Source organism: Schistocerca nitens, chromosome 8, assembly GCF_023898315.1.
Source record: "Schistocerca nitens isolate TAMUIC-IGC-003100 chromosome 8, iqSchNite1.1, whole genome shotgun sequence".
NCBI lineage: Eukaryota > Metazoa > Arthropoda > Insecta > Orthoptera > Acrididae > Schistocerca > Schistocerca nitens.
In genome coordinates, this window is record NC_064621.1 from 4,460,493 (window position 1) to 4,486,829 (window position 26,337).

Sequence of the window (26,337 nt, forward strand, 5' to 3'; positions counted from 1 at the left end):
CTGTGTCACCAGATTTACATTCCGATGCACCTCTACAGGTTTACTGTATCCCTTGGACCTTCCCATTGACGATGAAACACAGAAATTGCATCGGAATTAAATATAAGAGACACAATGCCGATTTAAGTACAGGAAGAATGAGTCTTCCTACTGTCTATGTTTTGAGCGTTTCCTGTGCCACTAGTTTTACATTCCGATGCACCTCTGCAGGCTTACTGTATCCCTTGGACCTACCCATTGACGATGAAACACAGAAATTGCATCGGAATTAAATATAAGAGACACAATGCCGACTTAAGTACAGGAACACTGAGTCTTCCTACTGTCTATAATTTGAGCGTTTCCTGTGTCACCAGTTTTACATTCCGATGCACCTCTACAGGTTTACTGTATCCGTTGGACAATCACAGTGACGATGAAACACAGAAATTGCATCGGAATTAAATATAAGAGACACAATGCCGACTTAAGTACAGGAAGACAAAGTCCTACTGTCTATGTTTTGAGCGTTTCCTGTGTCACCAGTTTTACATTCTGAAGCACATCTGCAGGTCGTCTGTATCCATTGGACCTTCCCATTGACGATGAAACACAGAAATTGCATCGGAATTAAATATAAGAGACACAATGCCGACTTAAGTACAGGAAAACTGAGTCTTCCTACTGTCTATGTTTTGAGCGTTTCCTGTGTCACCAGTTTTACATTCTGATGCACCTCTGCAGGTTTTCTGTATCCATTGGACCTTCCCATTGACGATGAAACACAGAAATTGCATCGGAATTTAATATAAGAAACACAATGGAGACTTAAGTACAGGAAGACTGAGTCTTCCTACTGTCTATGTTTTGAGCGTTTCCTGTCTCACCAGTTTTATATTCCGATGCACCTCTGCAGGTTTACTGTATCCCTTGGACCTTCCCATTGATGATGAAACACAGAAATTGCATCGGAATTAAATATAAGAGATACAATGCCGACTTAAGTACAGGAAGACTGAGTCTTCCTACTGTCTATAATTTGAGCGTTTCCTGTGTCACCAGTTTTACATTCCGATGCACCTCTACAGGTTTACTGTATCCCTTGGACCTTCCCATTGACGATGAAACACAGAAATTGCATCGGAATTAAATATAAGAGACACAATGCCGACTTAAGTACAGGAAGACTGAGTCTTCCTACTGTCTATAATCTGAACGTTTCCTGTGTCACCAGTTTTACATTCCGATGCACCTCTATAGGTTTACTGTATCCGTTGGACAATCACAGTGACGATGAAAAACAGAAATTGCATCGGAATGAAATATAAGAGACACAATGCCGACTTAAGTACAGGAAGACTAAGTCGTACTGTCTATGTTTTGAGCGTTTCCTGTGTCACCAGTTTTACATTCTGATGCACCTCTGCAGGTTTTCTGTATCCATTGGACCTTCCCATTGACGATGAAACACAGAAATTGCATCGGAATTAAATATGAGAGACACAATGCAGACTTAAGTACAGGAAGACTGAGTCTTCCTACTGTCTATGTTTTGAGCGTTTCCTGTGTCACCAGTTTTACATTCCGATGCACCTCTGCAGGTTTACTGTATCCCTTGGACCTTCCCATTGACGATGAAACACAGAATTTGCATCGGAATTAAATATAAGAGACACAATGCCGACTTAAGTACAGGAAGACTGAGTCTTCCTACTGTCTATGTTTTGAGCGTTTCCTGTGACACTAGTTTTACATTCCGATGCACCTCTTCAGTTTTACTGTATCCCTTGGACCTTCCCATTGACGATGAAACACAGAAATTGCATCGGAATTAAATATATGAGACACAATGCCGACTTAAGTACAGGAAGACTGAGTCTTCCTACTCTCTATATTTTGAGCGTTTCCTGTGTCACCAGTTTTACATTCTGATGCACCTCTGCAGTTTTACTGTATCCCTTGGACCTTCCCATTGACGATGAAACACAGAAATTACATCGGAATTAAATATAAGAGACACAATGCCGACTTAAGTAGAGGAAGACTGAGTCTTCCTACTGTCTATAATTTGAGCGTTTCCTGTGTCACCAGTTTTACATTCCGATGCACCTCTACAGGTTTACTGTATCCGTTGGACAATCACAGTGACGATGAAACACAGAAATTGCATCGGAATTAAATACAAGAGACACAATGCCGACTTAAGTACAGGAAGACTAAGTCTTCCTACTGTCTATGTTTTGAGCGTTTCCTGTGTCATCAGTTTTCCTTTCCGATGCACCTCTGCAGGTTTACTATATCCCTTGGACCTTCCCATTCACGATGAAACACAGAAATTTCATCGGAAATAAATATAAGAGACACAATGCCGACTTAAGTGTAGGAAGACTGAGTCTTAGTACTGTCTATAATTTGAGCGTTTCCTGTGTCACCAGTTTTACATTCCGATGCACCTCTACAGGTTTACTGTATCCCTTGGACCTTCACAGTGACGATGAAACACAGAAATTGAATCGGAATTAAATATAAGAGACACAATGCCGACTTAAGTACAGGAAGACTAAGTCTTCATACTGTCTATGTTTTGAGCGTTTCCTGTGTCATCAGCTTTACTTTCCGATGCACCTCTGCAGGTTTACTATATCCCTTGGACCTTCCCATTCACGAAGAAACACAGAAATTTCATCGGAAATAAATATAAGAGACACAATGCCGACTTAAGTATAGGAAGACTGAGTCTTCCTACTGTCTATGATTTGAGCGTTTCCTGTGTCACCAGATTTACATTCCGATGCACCTCTGCAGGTTTACTGTATCCCGTGGAGCTTCCCATTGAGGATGAAACACAGAAATTGCATCGGAATTAAATATAAGAGACACAATGCCGACTTAAGTACAGGAAGACTGAGTCTTACTACTGTCTATAATTTGAGCGTTTCCTGTGTCACCAGTTTTACATTCCGATGCACCTCTACAGGTCTACTGTATCCCTTGGACCTTCCCATTGACGATGAAACACAGAAATTGCTTCGGAATTAAATATAAGAGACACAATGCCGACTTAAGTACAGGAAGACTGAGTCTTCCTACTGTCTATAATTTGAGCGTTTCCTGTGTCACCAGTTTTACATTCCGATGCACCTCTACAGGTTTACTGTATCCGTTGGACAATCACAGTGACGATGAAACACAGAAATTGCATCGGAATTAAATATAAGAGACACAATGCCGACTTAAGTACAGGAAGACTAAGTCCTACTGTCTATGTTTTGTGCGTTTCCTGTGTCACCAGTTTTACATTCTGATGCACCTCTGCAGGTTTTCTGTATCCATTGGACCTTCCCATTGACGATGAAACACAGAAATTGCATCGGAATTAAAAATAAGATACACAATGCAGACTTAAGTACAGGAAGACTGAGTCTTCCTACTGTCTATGTTTTGAGCGTTTCCTGTGTCACCAGTTTTACATTCCGATGCACCTCTGCAGGTTTACTGTATCCCTTGGACCTTCCCATTGACGATGAAACACAGAAATTGCATCGGAATTAAATATAAGAGACACAATGCCGACTTAAGTACAGGAAGAATGAATCTTCCTACTCTCTATGTTTTGAGCCTTTCCTGTGTCACCAGTTTTACATTCTGATGCACCTCTGCAGTTTTACTGTATCCCGTGGAGCTTCCCATTGACGATGAAACACAGAAATTGCATCGGAATTAAATATAAGCCACACAATGCCGACTTAAGTACAGGAAGACTGAGTCTTACTACGGTCTATAATTTGAGCGTTTCCTGTGTCACCAGATTTACATTCCGATGCACCTCTGCAGGTTTACTGTATCCCGTGGAGCTTCCCATTGACGATGAAACACAGAAATTGCATCGGAATTAAATATAAGACACACAATGCCGACTTAAGTCCAGGAAGACTGAATCTTCCTACTCTCTATGTTTTGAGCGTTTCCTGTGTCACCAGTTTTACTTTCTGATGCACCTTTGCAGGCTTACGGTATCCCTTGGACCTTCCCATTGACGATGAAACACAGAAATTGCATCTGAATTAAATATAAGAGACACAATGCCGACTTAAGTACAGGAGGACAGAGTCTTCCTACTGTCTATGTTTTGAGCGTTTCCTGTGTCACTAGTTTTACATTCCGATGCACCACTGCAGGTTTACTGTATCCCTTGGACCTTCCCATTGACGATGAAAAACAGAAATTGCATCGGAATTAAATATAAGAGACACAATGCCGACTTAAATACAGGAAGACTGAGTGTTCCTACTGTCTATAATTTGAGCGTTTCCTGTGTCACCAGTTTTACATTCCGATGCACCTCTACAGGTTTACTGTATCCGTTCGACAATCACAGTGACGATGAAACACAGAAATTGCATCGGAATTAAATATAAGAGACACAATGCCGACTTAAGTACAAGAAGACTAAGTCTTCCTACTGTCTATGTTTTGAGCGTTTCCTGTGTCATCAGTTTTCCTTTCCGATGCACCTCTGCAGGTTTACTATATCCCTTGGACCTTCATATTCACGATGAAACACAGAAATTTCATCGGAAATAAATATAAGAGACACAATGCCGACTTAAGTGTAGGAAGACTGAATCTTCCTCCTGTCTATGTTTTGAGCGTTTCCTGTGTCACCAGTTTTACATTCTGATGCTCCTCTGCAGGTCTTCTGTATCCATTGGACCTTCCCATTGACGATGAAACACAGAAATTGCATCGGAGTTAAATATAAGAGACACAATGCCGACTTAAGTACAGGAAGACTAAGTCTTCATACTGTCTATGTTTTGAGCGTTTCCTGTGTCATCAGCTTTACTTTCCGATGTACCTCTGCAGGTTAACTATATCCCTTGGACCTTCCCATTCACGAAGAAACACAGAAATTGCATCGGAATTAAATATAAGAGACACAATGCCGACTTAAGTACAGGAAGACTGAGTCTTACTACTGTCTATAATTTGAGCGTTTCCTGTGTCACCAGTTTTACATTCCGATGCACCTCTGCAGGTTTACTGTATCCCGTGGAGCTTCCCATTGACGATGAAACACAGAAATTGCATCGGAATTAAATATAAGAGACACAATGCCGACTTAAGTACAGGAAGACTGAGTCTTACTACTGTCTATAATTTGAGCGTTTCCTGTGTCACCAGTTTTACATTCCGATGCACCTCTACCGGTCTACTGTATCCCTTGGACCTTCCCATTGACGATGAAACACAGAAATTGCTTCGGAATTAAATATAAGAGACACAATGCCGACTTAAGTACAGGAAGACTGAGTCTTCCTACTGTCTATAATTTGAGCGTTTCCTGTGTCACCAGTTTTACATTCCGATGCACCTCTACAGGTTTACTGTATCCGTTGGACAATCACAGTGACGATGAAACACAGAAATTGCATCGGAATTAAATATAAGAGACACAATGCCGACTTAAGTACAGGAAGACTAAGTCCTACTGTCTATGTTTTGTGCGTTTCCTGTGTCACCAGTTTTAAATTCTGATGCACCTCTGCAGGTTTTCTGTATCCATTGGACCTTCCCATTGACGATGAAACACAGAAATGGCATCGGAATTAAATATAAGATACACAATGCAGACTTAAGTACAGGAAGACTGAGTCTTCCTACTATCTATGTTTTGAGCGTTTCCTGTGTCACCAGTTTTACATTCCGATGCACCTCTGCAGGTTTACTGTATCCCTTGGACATTCCCATTGACGATGAAACACAGAAATTGCATCGGAATTAAATATAAGAGACACAATGCCGACTTAAGTACAGGAAGAATGAATCTTCCTACTCTCTATGTTTGAGCCTTTCCTGTGTCACCAGTTTTACATTCTGATGCATCTCTGCAGTTTTACTGTATCCCGTGGAGCTTCCCATTGACGATGAAACACAGAAATTGCATCGGAATTAAATATAAGACACACAATGCCGACTTAAGTACAGGAAGACTGAGTCTTACTACTGTCTATAATTTGAGCGTTTCCTGTGTCACCAGATTTACATTCCGATGCACCTCTGCAGGTTTACTGTATCCCGTGGAGCTTCCCATTGACGATGAAACACAGAAATTGCATCGGAATTAAATATAAGACACACAATGCCGACTTAAGTCCAGGAAGACTGAATCTTCCTACTCTCTATGTTTTGAGCGTTTCCTGTGTCACCAGTTTTACTTTCTGATGCACCTTTGCAGGCTTACGGTATCCCTTGGACCTTCCCATTGACGATGAAACACAGAAATTGCATCGGAATTAAATATAAGAGACACAATGCCGACTTAAGTACAGGAGGACAGAGTCTTCCTACTGTCTATGTTTTGAGCGTTTCCTGTGTCACTAGTTTTACATTCCGAAGCACCACTGCAGGTTTACTGTATCCCTTGGACCTTCCCATTGACGATGAAAAACAGAAATTGCATCGGATTTAAATATAAGAGACACAATGCCGACTTAAATACAGGAAGACTGAGTGTTCCTACTGTCTATAATTTGAGCGTTTCCTGTGTCACCAGTTTTACATTCCGATGCACCTCTACAGGTTTACTGTATCCGTTCGACAATCACAGTGACGATGAAACACAGAAATTGCATCGGAATTAAATATAAGGGACACAATGCCGACTTAAGTACAAGAAGACTAAGTCTTCCTACTGTCTATGTTTTGAGCGTTTCCTGTGTCATCAGTTTTCCTTTCCGATGCACCTCTGCAGGTTTACTATATCCCTTGGACCTTCATATTCACGATGAAACACAGAAATTTCATCGGAAATAAATATAAGAGACACAATGCCGACATAAGTGTAGGAAGACTGAATCTTCCTCCTGTCTATGTTTTGAGCGTTTCCTGTGCCACCAGTTTTACATTCTGATGCTCCTCTGCAGGTCTTCTGTATCCATTGGACCTTCCCATTGACGATGAAACACAGAAATTGCATCGGAGTTAAATATGAGAGACACAATGCCGACTTAAGTACAGGAAGACTAAGTCTTCATACTGTCTATGTTTTGAGCGTTTCCTGTGTCATCAGCTTTACTTTCCGATGTACCTCTGCAGGTTTACTATATCCCTTGGACCTTCCCATTCACGAAGAAACACAGAAATTGCATCGGAATTAAATATAAGAGACACAATGCCGACTTAAGTACAGGAAGACTGAGTCTTACTACTGTCTACAATTTGAGCGTTTCCTGTGTCACCAGTTTTACATTCCGATTCACCTCTGCAGGTTTACTGTATCCCGTGGAGCTTCCCATTGACGATGAAACACAGAAATTGCATCGGAATTAAATATAAGAGACACAATGCCGACTTAAGTACAGGAAGACTGAGTCTTCCTACTGTCTATAATTTGAGCGTTTCCTGTGTCACCAGTTTTACATTCCGATGCACCTCTACAGGTTTACTGTATCCGTTGGACAATCACAGTGACGATGAAACACAGAAATTGCATCGGAATTAAATATAAGAGACACAATGCCGACTTAAGTACAGGAAGACTATGTCCTACTGTCTATGTTTTGAGCGTTTCCTGTGTCACCAGTTTTACATTCTGATGCATCTCTGCAGGTTTTCTGTATCCATTGGACCTTCCCATTGACGATGAAACACAGAAATTGCATCGGAATTAAATATAAGATACACAATGCAGACTTAAGTACAGAAAGACTGAGTCTTCCTACTGTCTATGTTTTGAGCGTTTCCTGTGTCACCAGTTTTACATTCCGATGCACCTCTGCAGGTTTACTGTATCCCTTGGACCTTCCCATTCACGATGAAACACAGAAATTTCATCGGAAATAAATATAAGAGACACAATGCCGACTTAAGTGTAGGAAGACTGAGTCTTCCTGCTGTCTATGTTTTGAGCGTTTCCTGTGTCACCAGTTTTACATTCTGATGCTCCTCTGCAGGTCTTCTGTATCCATTACACCTTCCCATTGACGATGAAACACAGAAATTGCATCGGAGTTAAATATAAGAGACACAATGCCGACTTAAGTACAGGAAGACTAAGTCTTCATACTGTCTATGTTTTGAGCGTTTCCTGTGTCATCAGCTTTACTTTCCGATGTACCTCTGCAGGTTTACTATATCCCTTGGACCTTCCCATTCACGAAGAAACACAGAAATTGCATCGGAATTAAATATAAGAGACACAATGCCGACTTAAGTACAGGAAGACTGAGTCTTACTACTGTCTATAATTTGAGCGTTTCCTGTGTCACCAGTTTTACATTCCGATTCACCTCTGCAGGTTTACTGTATCCCGTGGAGCTTCCCATTGACGATGAAACACAGAAATTGCATCGGAATTAAATATAAGAGACACAATGCCGACTTAAGTACAGGAAGACTGAGTCTTCCTACTGTCTATAATTTGAGCGTTTCCTGTGTCACCAGTTTTACATTCCGATGCACTTCTACAGGTTTACTGTATCCGTTGGACAATCACAGTGACGATGAAACACAGAAATTGCATCGGAATTAAATATAAGAGACACAATGCCGACTTAAGTACAGGAAGACTATGTCCTACTGTCTATGTTTTGAGCGTTTCCTGTGTCACCAGTTTTACATTCTGATGCATCTCTGCAGGTTTTCTGTATCCATTGGACCTTCCCATTGACGATGAAACACAGAAATTGCATCGGAATTAAATATAAGATACACAATGCAGACTTAAGTACAGAAAGACTGAGTCTTCCTACTGTCTATGTTTTGAGCGTTTCCTGTGTCACCAGTTTTACATTCCGATGCACCTCTGCAGGTTTACTGTATCCCTTGGACCTTCCCATTCACGATGAAACACAGAAATTTCATCGGAAATAAATATAAGAGACACAATGCCGACTTAAGTGTAGGAAGACTGAGTCTTCCTGCTGTCTATGTTTTGAGCGTTTCCTGTGTCACCAGTTTTACATTCTGATGCTCCTCTGCAGGTCTTCTGTATCCATTGTACCTTCCCATTGACGATGAAACACAGAAATTGCATCGGAATTAAATATAAGAGACACAATGCAGACTTAAGTACAAGAAGACTGAGTCTTCCTACTGTCTATGTTTTGAGCGTTTCCTGTGTCCCCAGTTTTACATTCCGATGCACCTCTGGAGGTTTACTATATCCCTTGGACCTTCCCATTGACGATGAAACACAGAAATTACATCGGAATTAAATATAAGAGACACAATGCCGACTTAAGTACAGGAAGACTGAGTCTTCCTACTGTCTATAATTTGAGCGTTTCCTGTGTCACCAGTTTTACATTCCGATGCACCTCTACAGGTTTACTGTATCCGTTGGACAATCACAGTGACGATGAAACACAGAAATTGCATCGGAATTAAATACAAGAGACACAATGCCGACTTAAGTACAGGAAGACTAAGTCTTCCTACTGTCTATGTTTTGAGCGTTTCCTGTGTCACCAGTTTTACATTCCGATGCACCTCTACAGGTTTACTGTATCCGTTGGACAATCACAGTGACGATGAAACACAGAAATTGCATCGGAATTAAATACAAGAGACACAATGCCGACTTAAGTACAGGAAGACTAAGTCTTCCTACTGTCTATGTTTTGAGCGTTTCCTGTGTCATCAGTTTTCCTTTCCGATGCACCTCTGCAGTTTTACTGTATCCCTTGGACCTTCCCATTGACGATGAAACACAGAAATTGCATCGGAATTAAATATATGAGACACAATGCCGACTTAAGTACAGGAAGACTGAGTCTTCCTACTCTCTATATTTTGAGCGTTTCCTGTGTCACCAGTTTTACATTCTGATGCACCTCTGCAGTTTTACTGTATCCCTTGGACCTTCCCATTGACGATGAAACACAGAAATTACATCGGAATTAAATATAAGAGACACAATGCCGACTTAAGAACAGGAAGACTGAGTCTTCCTACTGTCTATAATTTGAGCGTTTCCTGTGTCACCAGTTTTACATTCCGATGCACCTCTACAGGTTTACTGTATCCGTTGGACAATCACAGTGACGATGAAACACAGAAATTGCATCGGAATTAAATACAAGAGACACAATGCCGACTTAAGTACAGGAAGACTAAGTCTTCCTACTGTCTATGTTTTGAGCGTTTCCTGTGTCATCAGTTTTCCTTTTCGATGCACCTCTGCAGGTTTACTATATCCCTTGGACCTTCCCATTCACGATGAAACACAGAAATTTCATCGGAAATAAATATAAGAGACACAATGCCGACTTAAGTGTAGGAAGACTGAGTCTTAGTACTGTCTATAATTTGAGCGTTTCCTGTGTCACCAGTTTTACATTCCGATGCACCTCTACAGGTTTACTGTATCCCTTGGACCTTCACAGTGACGATGAAACACAGAAATTGAATCGGAATTAAATATAAGAGACACAATGCCGACTTAAGTACAGGAAGACTAAGTCTTCATACTGTCTATGTTTTGAGCGTTTCCTGTGTCATCAGCTTTACTTTCCGATGCACCTCTGCAGGTTTACTATATCCCTTGGACCTTCCCATTCACGAAGAAACACAGAAATTTCATCGGAAATAAATATAAGAGACACAATGCCGACTTAAGTATAGGAAGACTGAGTCTTCCTACTGTCTATGATTTGAGCGTTTCCTGTGTCACCAGATTTACATTCCGATGCACCTCTGCAGGTTTACTGTATCCCGTGGAGCTTCCCATTGAGGATGAAACACAGAAATTGCATCGGAATTAAATATAAGAGACACAATGCCGACTTAAGTACAGGAAGACTGAGTCTTCCTACTGTCTATAATTTGAGCGTTTCCTGTGTCACCAGTTTTACATTCCGATGCACCTCTACAGGTTTACTGTATCCGTTGGACAATCACAGTGACGATGAAACACAGAAATTGCATCGGAATTAAATATAAGAGACACAATGCCGACTTAAGTACAGGAAGACTAAGTCCTACTGTCTATGTTTTGTGCGTTTCCTGTGTCACCAGTTTTACATTCTGATGCACCTCTGCAGGTTTTCTGTATCCATTGGACCTTCCCATTGACGATGAAACACAGAAATTGCATCGGAATTAAAAATAAGATACACAATGCAGACTTAAGTACAGGAAGACTGAGTCTTCCTACTGTCTATGTTTTGAGCGTTTCCTGTGTCACCAGTTTTACATTCCGATGCACCTCTGCAGGTTTACTGTATCCCTTGGACCTTCCCATTGACGATGAAACACAGAAATTGCATCGGAATTAAATATAAGAGACACAATGCCGACTTAAGTACAGGAAGAATGAATCTTCCTACTCTCTATGTTTTGAGCCTTTCCTGTGTCACCAGTTTTACATTCTGATGCACCTCTGCAGTTTTACTGTATCCCGTGGAGCTTCCCATTGACGATGAAACACAGAAATTGCATCGGAATTAAATATAAGCCACACAATGCCGACTTAAGTACAGGAAGACTGAGTCTTACTACGGTCTATAATTTGAGCGTTTCCTGTGTCACCAGATTTACATTCCGATGCACCTCTGCAGGTTTACTGTATCCCGTGGAGCTTCCCATTGACGATGAAACACAGAAATTGCATCGGAATTAAATATAAGACACACAATGCCGACTTAAGTCCAGGAAGACTGAATCTTCCTACTCTCTATGTTTTGAGCGTTTCCTGTGTCACCAGTTTTACTTTCTGATGCACCTTTGCAGGCTTACGGTATCCCTTGGACCTTCCCATTGACGATGAAACACAGAAATTGCATCTGAATTAAATATAAGAGACACAATGCCGACTTAAGTACAGGAGGACAGAGTCTTCCTACTGTCTATGTTTTGAGCGTTTCCTGTGTCACTAGTTTTACATTCCGATGCACCACTGCAGGTTTACTGTATCCCTTGGACCTTCCCATTGACGATGAAAAACAGAAATTGCATCGGAATTAAATATAAGAGACACAATGCCGACTTAAATACAGGAAGACTGAGTGTTCCTACTGTCTATAATTTGAGCGTTTCCTGTGTCACCAGTTTTACATTCCGATGCACCTCTACAGGTTTACTGTATCCGTTCGACAATCACAGTGACGATGAAACACAGAAATTGCATCGGAATTAAATATAAGAGACACAATGCCGACTTAAGTACAAGAAGACTAAGTCTTCCTACTGTCTATGTTTTGAGCGTTTCCTGTGTCATCAGTTTTCCTTTCCGATGCACCTCTGCAGGTTTACTATATCCCTTGGACCTTCATATTCACGATGAAACACAGAAATTTCATCGGAAATAAATATAAGAGACACAATGCCGACTTAAGTGTAGGAAGACTGAATCTTCCTCCTGTCTATGTTTTGAGCGTTTCCTGTGTCACCAGTTTTACATTCTGATGCTCCTCTGCAGGTCTTCTGTATCCATTGGACCTTCCCATTGACGATGAAACACAGAAATTGCATCGGAGTTAAATATAAGAGACACAATGCCGACTTAAGTACAGGAAGACTAAGTCTTCATACTGTCTATGTTTTGAGCGTTTCCTGTGTCATCAGCTTTACTTTCCGATGTACCTCTGCAGGTTAACTATATCCCTTGGACCTTCCCATTCACGAAGAAACACAGAAATTGCATCGGAATTAAATATAAGAGACACAATGCCGACTTAAGTACAGGAAGACTGAGTCTTACTACTGTCTATAATTTGAGCGTTTCCTGTGTCACCAGTTTTACATTCCGATGCACCTCTGCAGGTTTACTGTATCCCGTGGAGCTTCCCATTGACGATGAAACACAGAAATTGCATCGGAATTAAATATAAGAGACACAATGCCGACTTAAGTACAGGAAGACTGAGTCTTACTACTGTCTATAATTTGAGCGTTTCCTGTGTCACCAGTTTTACATTCCGATGCACCTCTACAGGTCTACTGTATCCCTTGGACCTTCCCATTGACGATGAAACACAGAAATTGCTTCGGAATTAAATATAAGAGACACAATGCCGACTTAAGTACAGGAAGACTGAGTCTTCCTACTGTCTATAATTTGAGCGTTTCCTGTGTCACCAGTTTTACATTCCGATGCACCTCTACAGGTTTACTGTATCCGTTGGACAATCACAGTGACGATGAAACACAGAAATTGCATCGGAATTAAATATAAGAGACACAATGCCGACTTAAGTACAGGAAGACTAAGTCCTACTGTCTATGTTTTGTGCGTTTCCTGTGTCACCAGTTTTAAATTCTGATGCACCTCTGCAGGTTTTCTGTATCCATTGGACCTTCCCATTGACGATGAAACACAGAAATGGCATCGGAATTAAATATAAGATACACAATGCAGACTTAAGTACAGGAAGACTGAGTCTTCCTACTATCTATGTTTTGAGCGTTTCCTGTGTCACCAGTTTTACATTCCGATGCACCTCTGCAGGTTTACTGTATCCCTTGGACATTCCCATTGACGATGAAACACAGAAATTGCATCGGAATTAAATATAAGAGACACAATGCCGACTTAAGTACAGGAAGAATGAATCTTCCTACTCTCTATGTTTGAGCCTTTCCTGTGTCACCAGTTTTACATTCTGATGCACCTCTGCAGTTTTACTGTATCCCGTGGAGCTTCCCATTGACGATGAAACACAGAAATTGCATCGGAATTAAATATAAGACACACAATGCCGACTTAAGTACAGGAAGACTGAGTCTTACTACTGTCTATAATTTGAGCGTTTCCTGTGTCACCAGATTTACATTCCGATGCACCTCTGCAGGTTTACTGTATCCCGTGGAGCTTCCCATTGACGATGAAACACAGAAATTGCATCGGAATTAAATATAAGACACACAATGCCGACTTAAGTCCAGGAAGACTGAATCTTCCTACTCTCTATGTTTTGAGCGTTTCCTGTGTCACCAGTTTTACTTTCTGATGCACCTTTGCAGGCTTACGGTATCCCTTGGACCTTCCCATTGACGATGAAACACAGAAATTGCATCGGAATTAAATATAAGAGACACAATGCCGACTTAAGTACAGGAGGACAGAGTCTTCCTACTGTCTATGTTTTGAGCGTTTCCTGTGTCACTAGTTTTACATTCCGATGCACCACTGCAGGTTTACTGTATCCCTTGGACCTTCCCATTGACGATGAAAAACAGAAATTGCATCGGATTTAAATATAAGAGACACAATGCCGACTTAAATACAGGAAGACTGAGTGTTCCTACTGTCTATAATTTGAGCGTTTCCTGTGTCACCAGTTTTACATTCCGATGCACCTCTACAGGTTTACTGTATCCGTTCGACAATCACAGTGACGATGAAACACAGAAATTGCATCGGAATTAAATATAAGGGACACAATGCCGACTTAAGTACAAGAAGACTAAGTCTTCCTACTGTCTATGTTTTGAGCGTTTCCTGTGTCATCAGTTTTCCTTTCCGATGCACCTCTGCAGGTTTACTATATCCCTTGGACCTTCATATTCACGATGAAACACAGAAATTTCATCGGAAATAAATATAAGAGACACAATGCCGACATAAGTGTAGGAAGACTGAATCTTCCTCCTGTCTATGTTTTGAGCGTTTCCTGTGTCACCAGTTTTACATTCTGATGCTCCTCTGCAGGTCTTCTGTATCCATTGGACCTTCCCATTGACGATGAAACACAGAAATTGCATCGGAGTTAAATATAAGAGACACAATGCCGACTTAAGTACAGGAAGACTAAGTCTTCATACTGTCTATGTTTTGAGCGTTTCCTGTGTCATCAGCTTTACTTTCCGATGTACCTCTGCAGGTTTACTATATCCCTTGGACCTTCCCATTCACGAAGAAACACAGAAATTGCATCGGAATTAAATATAAGAGACACAATGCCGACTTAAATACAGGAAGACTGAGTCTTACTACTGTCTACAATTTGAGCGTTTCCTGTGTCACCAGTTTTACATTCCGATTCACCTCTGCAGGTTTACTGTATCCCGTGGAGCTTCCCATTGACGATGAAACACAGAAATTGCATCGGAATTAAATATAAGAGACACAATGCCGACTTAAGTACAGGAAGACTGAGTCTTCCTACTGTCTATAATTTGAGCGTTTCCTGTGTCACCAGTTTTACATTCCGATGCACCTCTACAGGTTTACTGTATCCGTTGGACAATCACAGTGACGATGAAACACAGAAATTGCATCGGAATTAAATATAAGAGACACAATGCCGACTTAAGTACAGGAAGACTATGTCCTACTGTCTATGTTTTGAGCGTTTCCTGTGTCACCAGTTTTACATTCTGATGCATCTCTGCAGGTTTTCTGTATCCATTGGACCTTCCCATTGACGATGAAACACAGAAATTGCATCGGAATTAAATATAAGATACACAATGCAGACTTAAGTACAGAAAGACTGAGTCTTCCTACTGTCTATGTTTTGAGCGTTTCCTGTGTCACCAGTTTTACATTCCGATGCACCTCTGCAGGTTTACTGTATCCCTTGGACCTTCCCATTCACGATGAAACACAGAAATTTCATCGGAAATAAATATAAGAGACACAATGCCGACTTAAGTGTAGGAAGACTGAGTCTTCCTGCTGTCTATGTTTTGAGCGTTTCCTGTGTCACCAGTTTTACATTCTGATGCTCCTCTGCAGGTCTTCTGTATCCATTGGACCTTCCCATTGACGATGAAACACAGAAATTGCATCGGAGTTAAATATAAGAGACACAATGCCGACTTAAGTACAGGAAGACTAAGTCTTCATACTGTCTATGTTTTGAGCGTTTCCTGTGTCATCAGCTTTACTTTCCGATGTACCTCTGCAGGTTTACTATATCCCTTGGACCTTCCCATTCACGAAGAAACACAGAAATTGCATCGGAATTAAATATAAGAGACACAATGCCGACTTAAGTACAGGAAGACTGAGTCTTACTACTGTCTATAATTTGAGCGTTTCCTGTGTCACCAGTTTTACATTCCGATTCACCTCTGCAGGTTTACTGTATCCCGTGGAGCTTCCCATTGACGATGAAACACAGAAATTGCATCGGAATTAAATATAAGAGACACAATGCCGACTTAAGTACAGGAAGACTGAGTCTTCCTACTGTCTATAATTTGAGCGTTTCCTGTGTCACCAGTTTTACATTCCGATGCACTTCTACAGGTTTACTGTATCCGTTGGACAATCACAGTGACGATGAAACACAGAAATTGCATCGGAATTAAATATAAGAGACACAATGCCGACTTAAGTACAGGAAGACTATGTCCTACTGTCTATGTTTTGAGCGTTTCCTGTGTCACCAGTTTTACATTCTGATGCATCTCTGCAGGTTTTCTGTATCCATTGTACCTTCCCATTGACGATGAAACACAGAAATTGCATCGGAATTAAATATAAGATACACAATGCAGACTTAAGTACAGAAAGACTGAGTCTTCCTACTGTCTATGTTTTGAGCGTTTCCTGTGTCACCAGTTTTACATTCCGATGCACCTCTGCAGGTTTACTGTATCCCTTGGACCTTCCCATTCACGATGAAACACAGAAATTTCATCGGAAATAAATATAAGAGACACAATGCCGACTTAAGTGTAGGAAGACTGAGTCTTCCTGCTGTCTATGTTTTGAGCGTTTCCTGTGTCACCAGTTTTACATTCTGATGCTCCTCTGCAGGTCTTCTGTATCCATTGTACCTTCCCATTGACGATGAAACACAGAAATTGCATCGGAATTAAATATAAGAGACACAATGCAGACTTAAGTACAAGAAGACTGAGTCTTCCTACTGTCTATGTTTTGAGCGTTTCCTGTGTCCCCAGTTTTACATTCCGATGCACCTCTGGAGGTTTACTATATCCCTTGGACCTTCCCATTCACGAAGAAACACAGAAATTTCATCGGAAATAAATATAAGAGACACAATGCCGACTTAAGTGTAGGAAGACTGAGTCTTCCTACTGTCTATGATTTGAGCGTTTCCTGTGTCACCAGATTTACATTCCGATGCACCTCTGCAGGTTTACTGTATCCCGTGGAGCTTCCCATTGACGATGAAACACAGAAATTGCATCGGAATTAAATATAAGACACACAATGCCGACTTAAGGATAGGAAGACTGAGTCTTACTACAGTCTATAATTTGAGCGTTTCCTGTGTCACCAGTTTTACATTCCGATGCACCTCTACAGGTTTACTGTATCCCTTGGACCTTCACAGTGACGATGAAACACAGAAATTGAATCGGAATTAAATATACGAGACACAATGCCGACTTAAGTACAGGAAGACTAAGTCTTCATACTGTCTATGTTTTGAGCGTTTCCTGTGTCATCAGCTTTACTTTCCGATGCACCTCTGAGGGTTTACTATATCCCTTGGACCTTCCCATTCACGAAGAAACACAGAAATTTCATCGGAAATAAATATAAGGGTCACAATGCCGACTTAAGTATAGGAAGACTGAGTCTTCCTACTGTCTATGATTTGAGCGTTTCCTGTGTCACCAGATTTACATTCCGATGCACCTCTGCAGGTTTACTGTATCCCGTGGAGCTTCCCATTGACGATGAAACACAGAAATTGCATCGGAATTAAATATAAGACACACAATGCCGACTTAAGTCCAGGAAGACTTAATCTTCCTACTCTCTATGTTTTGAGCGTTTCCTGTGTCACCAGTTTTACTTTCTGATGCACCTCTGCAGGCTTACTGTATCCCTTGGACCTTCCCATTGACGATGAAACACAGAAATTGCATCGGAATTAAATATAAGGGACACAATGCCGACTTAAGTACAGGAAGACAGAGTCTTCCTACTGTCTATGTTTTGAGCGTTTCCTGTGTCACTAGTTTTACATTCCGATGCACCACTGCAGGTTTACTGTATCCCTTGGACCTTCCCATTGACGATGAAAAACAGAAATTGCATCGGAATTAAATATAAGAGACACAATGCCGACTTAAATACAGGAAGACTGAGTCTTCCTACTGTGTATAATTTGAGCGTTTCCTGTGTCACCAGTTTTACATTCCGATGCACCTCTACAGGTTTACTGTATCCGTTCGACAATCACAGTGACGATGAAACACAGAAATTGCATCGGAATTAAATATAAGAGACACAATGCCGACTTAAGTACAAGAAGACTAAGTCTTCCTACTGTCTATGTTTTGAGCGTTTCCTGTGTCATCAGTTTTCCTTTCCGATGCACCTCTGCAGGTTTACTACATCCCTTGGACCTTCCCATTCACTATGAAACACAGAAATGTCATCGGAAATAAATATAAGAGACATAATGCCGACTTAAGTGTAGGAAGACTGAGTCTTGCTGCTGTCTATGGTTTGTGCGTTTCCTGTGTCACCAGTTTTACATTCTGATGCTCCTCTGCAGGTCTTCTGTATCCATTGGACCTTCCCATTGACGATGAAACACAGAAATTGCATCGGAGTTAAATATAAGATACACAATGCAGACTTAAGTACAGGAAGACTGAGTCTTCCTACTGTCTATGTTTTGAGCGTTTCCTGTGTCACCAGTTTTACATTCCGATGCACCTCTGCAGGTTTACTGTATCCCTTGGACCTTCCCATTCACGATGAAACACAGAAATTTCATCGGAAATAAATATAAGAGACACAATGCCGACTTAAGTGTAGGAAGACTGAGTCTTCCTGCTGTCTATGTTTTGAGCGTTTCCTGTGTCACCAGTTTTACATTCTGATGCTCCTCTGCAGGTCTTCTGTATCCATTGGACCTTCCCATTGACGATGAAACACAGAAATTGCATCGGAGTTAAATATAAGAGACACAATGCCGACTTAAGTACAGGAAGACTAAGTCTTCATACTGTCTATGTTTTGAGCGTTTCCTGTGTCATCAGCTTTACTTTCCGATGTACCTCTGCAGGTTTACTATATCCCTTGGACCTTCCCATTCACGAAGAAACACTGAAATTGCATCGGAATTAAATATAAGAGACACAATGCCGACTTAAGTACAGGAAGACTGAGTCTTACTACTGTCTATAATTTGAGCGTTTCCTGTGTCACCAGTTTTACATTCCGATTCACCTCTGCAGGTTTACTGTATCCCGTGGAGCTTCCCATTGACGATGAAACACAGAAATTGCATCGGAATTAAATATAAGAGACACAATGCCGACTTAAGTACAGGAAGACTGAGTCTTCCTACTGTCTATAATTTGAGCGTTTCCTGTGTCACCAGTTTTACATTCCGATGCACTTCTACAGGTTTACTGTATCCGTTGGACAATCACAGTGACGATGATACACAGAAATTGCATCGGAATTAAATATAAGAGACACAATGCCGACTTAAGTACAGGAAGACTATGTCCTACTGTCTATGTTTTGAGCGTTTCCTGTGTCACCAGTTTTACATTCTGATGCATCTCTGCAGGTTTTCTGTATCCATTGGACCTTCCCATTGACGATGAAACACAGAAATTGCATCGGAATTAAATATAAGATACACAATGCAGACTTAAGTACAGAAAGACTGAGTCTTCCTACTGTCTATGTTTTGAGCGTTTCCTGTGTCACCAGTTTTACATTCCGATGCACCTCTGCAGGTTTACTGTATCCCTTGGACCTTCCCATTCACGATGAAACACAGAAATTTCATCGGAAATAAATATAAGAGACACAATGCCGACTTAAGTGTAGGAAGACTGAGTCTTCCTGCTGTCTATGTTTTGAGCGTTTCCTGTGTCACCAGTTTTACATTCTGATGCTCCTCTGCAGGTCTTCTGTATCCATTGGACCTTCCCATTGACGATGAAACACAGAAATTGCATCGGAGTTAAATATAAGAGACACAATGCCGACTTAAGTACAGGAAGACTAAGTCTTCATACTGTCTATGTTTTGAGCGTTTCCTGTGTCATCAGCTTTACTTTCCGATGTACCTCTGCAGGTTTACTATATCCCTTGGACCTTCCCATTCACGAAGAAACACAGAAATTGCATCGGAATTAAATATAAGAGACACAATGCCGACTTAAGTACAGGAAGACTGAGTCTTACTACTGTCTATAATTTGAGCGTTTCCTGTGTCACCAGTTTTACATTCCGATTCACCTCTGCAGGTTTACTGTATCCCGTGGAGCTTCCCATTGACGATGAAACACAGAAATTGCATCGGAATTAAATATAAGAGACACAATACCGACTTAAGTACAGGAAGACTGAGTCTTCCTACTGTCTATAATTTGAGCGTTTCCTGTGTCACCAGTTTTACATTCCGATGCACTTCTACAGGTTTACTGTATCCGTTGGACAATCACAGTGACGATGAAACACAGAAATTGCATCGGAATTAAATATAAGAGACACAATGCCGACTTAAGTACAGGAAGACTATGTCCTACTGTCTATGTTTTGAGCGTTTCCTGTGTCACCAGTTTTACATTCTGATGCATCTCTGCAGGTTTTCTGTATCCATTGGACCTTCCCATTGACGATGAAACACAGAAATTGCATCGGAATTAAATATAAGATACACAATGCAGACTTAAGTACAGAAAGACTGAGTCTTCCTACTGTCTATGTTTTGAGCGTTTCCTGTGTCACCAGTTTTACATTCCGATGCAGCTCTGCAGGTTTACTGTATCCCTTGGACCTTCCCATTCACGATGAAACACAGAAATTTCATCGGAAATAAATATAAGAGACACAATGCCGACTTAAGTGTAGGAAGACTGAGTCTTCCTGCTGTCTATGTTTTGAGCGTTTCCTGTGTCACCAGTTTTACATTCTGATGCTCCTCTGCAGGTCTTCTGTATCCATTGTACCTTCCCATTGACGATGAAACACAGAAATTGCATCGGAATTAAATATAAGAGACACAATGCAGACTTAAGTACAAGAAGACTGAGTCTTCCTACTGTCTATGTTTTGAGCGTTTCCTGTGTCCCCAGTTTTACATTCCGATGCACCTCTGGAGGTTTACTATATCCCTTGGACCTTCCCATTCACGAAGAAACACAGAAATTTCATCGGAAATAAATATAAGAGACACAATGCCGACTTAAGTGTAGGAAGACTGAGTCTTCCTACTGTCTATGATTTGAGCGTTTCCTGTGTCACCAGATTTACATTCCGATGCACCTCTGCAGGTTTACTGTATCCCGTGGAGCTTCCCATTGACGATGAAACACAGAAATTGCATCGGAATTAAATATAAGACACACAATGCCGACTTAAGGATAGGAAGACTGAGTCTTACTACAGTCTATAATTTGAGCGTTTCCTGTGTCACCAGTTTTACATTCCGATGCACCTCTACAGGTTTACTGTATCCCTTGGACCTTCACAGTGACGATGAAACACAGAAATTGAATCGGAATTAAATATACGAGACACAATGCCGACTTAAGTACAGGAAGACTAAGTCTTCATACTGTCTATGTTTTGAGCGTTTCCTGTGTCATCAGCTTTACTTTCCGATGCACCTCTGAGGGTTTACTATATCCCTTGGACCTTCCCATTCACGAAGAAACACAGAAATTTCATCGGAAATAAATATAAGGGTCACAATGCCGACTTAAGTATAGGAAGACTGAGTCTTCCTACTGTCTATGATTTGAGCGTTTCCTGTGTCACCAGATTTACATTCCGATGCACCTCTGCAGGTTTACTGTATCCCGTGGAGCTTCCCATTGACGATGAAACACAGAAATTGCATCGGAATTAAATATAAGACACACAATGCCGACTTAAGTCCAGGAAGACTTAATCTTCCTACTCTCTATGTTTTGAGCGTTTCCTGTGTCACCAGTTTTACTTTCTGATGCACCTCTGCAGGCTTACTGTATCCCTTGGACCTTCCCATTGACGATGAAACACAGAAATTGCATCGGAATTAAATATAAGGGACACAATGCCGACTTAAGTACAGGAAGACAGAGTCTTCCTACTGTCTATGTTTTGAGCGTTTCCTGTGTCACTAGTTTTACATTCCGATGCACCACTGCAGGTTTACTGTATCCCTTGGACCTTCCCATTGACGATGAAAAACAGAAATTGCATCGGAATTAAATATAAGAGACACAATGCCGACTTAAATACAGGAAGACTGAGTCTTCCTACTGTGTATAATTTGAGCGTTTCCTGTGTCACCAGTTTTACATTCCGATGCACCTCTACAGGTTTACTGTATCCGTTCGACAATCACAGTGACGATGAAACACAGAAATTGCATCGGAATTAAATATAAGAGACACAATGCCGACTTAAGTACAAGAAGACTAAGTCTTCCTACTGTCTATGTTTTGAGCGTTTCCTGTGTCATCAGTTTTCCTTTCCGATGCACCTCTGCAGGTTTACTACATCCCTTGGACCTTCCCATTCACTATGAAACACAGAAATGTCATCGGAAATAAATATAAGAGACATAATGCCGACTTAAGTGTAGGAAGACTGAGTCTTGCTGCTGTCTATGGTTTGTGCGTTTCCTGTGTCACCAGTTTTACATTCTGATGCTCCTCTTCAGGTCTTCTGTATCCATTGGACCTTCCCATTGACGATGAAACACAGAAATTGCATCGGAGTTAAATATAAGATACACAATGCAGACTTAAGTACAGGAAGACTGAGTCTTCCTAGTGTCTATGTTTTGAGCGTTTCCTGTGTCACCAGTTTTACATTCCGATGCACCTCTACAGGTTTACTGTATCCGTTGGACAATCACAGTGACGATGAAACACAGAAATTGCATCGGAATTAAATATAAGAGACACAATGCCGACTTAAGTACAGGAAGACTAAGTCCTACTGTCTATGTTTTGAGTGTTTCCTGTGTCACCAGTTTTACATTCTGATGCATCTCTGCAGGTTTTCTGTATCCATTGGACCTTCCCATTGACGATGAAACACAGAAATTGCATCGGAATTAAATATAAGATACACAATGCAGACTTAAGTACAGGAAGACTGAGTCTTCCTACTGTCTATGCTTTGAGCGTTTCCTGTGTCACCAGTTTTACATTCCGATGCACCTCTGCAGGTTTACTGTATCCCTTGGACCTTCCCATTCACGATGAAACACAGAAATTTCATCGGAAATAAATATAAGAGACACAATGCCGACTTAAGTGTAGGAAGACGGAGTCTTCCTGCTGTCTATGTTTTGAGCGTTTCCTGTGTCACCAGTTTTACATTCTGATGCTCCTCTGCAGGTCTTCTGTATCCATTGGACCTTCCCATTGACGATGAAACACAGAAATTGCAACGGAATTAAATATAAGAGACACAATGCAGACTTAAGTACAAGAAGACTGAGTCTTCCTACTGTCTATGTTTTGAGCGTTTCCTGTGTCCCCAGTTTGACATTCCGATGCACCTCTGCAGGTTTACTATATCCCTTGGACCTTCCCATTCACGAAGAAACACAGAAATTTCATCGGAAATAAATATAAGAGACACAATGCCGACTTAAGTGTAGGAAGACTGAGTCTTCCTACTGTCTATGATTTCAGCGTTTCCTGTGTCACCAGATTTACATTCCGATGCACCTCTGCAGGTTTACTGTATCCCGTGGAGCTTCCCATTGACGATGAAACACAGAAATTGCATCGGAATTAAATATAAGACACACAATGCCGACTTAAGTATAGGAAGACTGAGTCTTACTACAGTCTATAATATGAGCGTTTCCTGTGTCACCAGTTTTACATTCCGATGCACCTCTACAGGTTTACTGTATCCCTTGGACCTTCACAGTGACGATGAAACACAGAAATTGAATCGGAATTAAATATAAGAGACACAATGCCGACTTAAGTACAGGAAGACTAAGTCTTCATACTGTCTATGTTTTGAGCGTTTCCTGTGTCATCAGCTTTACTTTCCGATGCACCTCTGCAGGTTTACTATATCCCTTGGACCTTCCCATTCACGAAGAAACACAGAAATTTCATCGGAAATAAATATAAGGGACACAATGCCGACTTAAGTATAGGAAGACTGAGTCTTCCTGCTGTCTATGATCTGAGCGTTTCCTGTGTCACCAGATTTACATTCCGATGCACCTCTGCATGTTTACTGTATCCCGTGGAGCTTCCCATTGACGATGAAACACAGATATTGCATCGGAATTAAATATAAGACACACAATGCCGACTTAAGTCCACGAAGACTTAATCTTCCTACTCTCTATGTTTTGAGCGTTTCCTGTGTCACCACTTTTACTTTCTGATGCACCTCTGCAGGCTTACTGTATCCCTTGGACCTTCCCATTGACGATGAAACACAGAAATTGCATCGGAATTAAATATAAGAGACACAATGCCGACTTAAGTACAGGAAGACAGAGTCTTCCTACTGTCTATGTTTTGAGCGTTTCCTGTGTCACTAGTTTTACATTCCGATGCACCACTGCAGGTTTACTGTATCCCTTGGACCTTCCCATTGACGATGAAAAACAGAAATTGCATCGGAATTAAATATATGAGACACAATGCCGACTTCAATACAGGAACACTGAGTCTTCCTACTGTCTATAATTTGAGCGTTTCCTGTGTCACCAGTTTTACATTCCGATGCACCTCTACAGGTTTACTGTATCCGTTCGACAATCACAGTGACGATGAAACACAGAAATTGCATCGGAATTAAATATAAGAGACACAATGCCGACTTAAGTACAAGAAGACTAAGTCTTCCTACTGTCTATGTTTTGAGCGTTTCCTGTGTCATCAGTTTTCCTTTCCGATGCACCTCTGCAGGTTTACTATATCCCTTGGAAATTCCCATTCACGATGAAACACAGAAATTTCATCGGAAATAAATATAAGAGACACAATGCCGACTTAAGTGTAGGAAGACTGAGTCTTCCTGCTGTCTATGGTTTGTGCGTTTCCTGTGTCACCAGTTTTACATTCTGATGCTCCTCTGCAGGTCTTCTGTATCCATTGGACCTTCCCATTGACGATGAAACACAGAAATTGCATCGGAGTTAAATATAAGAGACACAATGCCGACTTAAGTACAGGAAAACTGAGTCTTCCTACTGTCTATGCTTTGAGCGTTTCATGTGTCACCAGTTTTACATTCAGATGCACCTCTGCAGGTTTTCTGTATCCACTGGACCTTCCCATTGGCGATGAAACACAGAAATTGCATCGGAATTAAATATAAGAGACACAATGCTGACTTAAGTACAGGAAGACTGAGTCTTCCTACTGTCTATGATTTGCGCGTTTCCTGTGTCACCAGATTTACATTCCGATGCACCTCTGCAGGTTTACTGTATCCCGTGGAGCTTCCCATTGACGATGAAACACAGAAATTGCATCGGAATTAAATATAAAACACACAATGCCGACTTAAGTACAGGAAGACTGAGTCTTACTACTGTCTATAATATGAACGTTTCCTGTGTCACCAGTTTTACATTCCGATGCACCACTACAGGTTTACTGTATCGCTTTGACCTTCACAGTGACGATGAAACACAGAAATTGAATCGGAATTAACTATAAGAGGCACAATGCCGACTTAAGTACAGGAAGAATGAGTCTTCCTACTGTCTATGTGTTGAGCGTTTCCTGTGTCACCAGAGTTACATTCTGATGCACCTCTGAAGGTTTACTGTATCCCTTGGACCTTCCCATTGACGATGAAACACAGAAATTGCATCGGAATTAAATATAAGAGACACAATGCCGACTTAAGTACAGGAAGACTGAGTCTTCCTACTGTCTATGTTTCGAGCGTTTCCTGTGTCACTAGTTTTACATTCCGATGCACCTCTGCAGGTTTACTGTATCCCTTGGACCTTCCCATTGACGATGAAACACAGAAATTGCATCGGAATTAAATATAAGAGACACAATGCCGACTTAAGTACAGGAAGACTGAGTCTTCCTACTCTCTATGTTTTGAGCGTTTCCTGTGTCACCAGTTTTACTTTCTGATGCACCTCTGCAGGCTTACTGTATCCCTTGGACCTTCCCATTGACGATGAAACACAGAAATTGCATCGGAATTAAATATAAGAGACACAATGCCGACTTAAGTACAGGAAGACAGAGTCTTCCTACTGTCTATGTTTTGAGCGTTTCCTGTGTCACTAGTTTTACATTCCGATGCACCACTGCAGGTTTACTGTATCCCTTGGACCTTCCCATTGACGATGAAAGACAGAAATTGCATCGGAATTAAATATAAGAGACACATTGCCGACTTAAATACAGGAAGAATGAGTCTTCCTACTGTCTATGTGTTGAGCGCTTCCTGTGTCACCAGTTTTACATTCTGATGCACCTCTGCAGGTTTACTGTATCCCTTGGACCTTC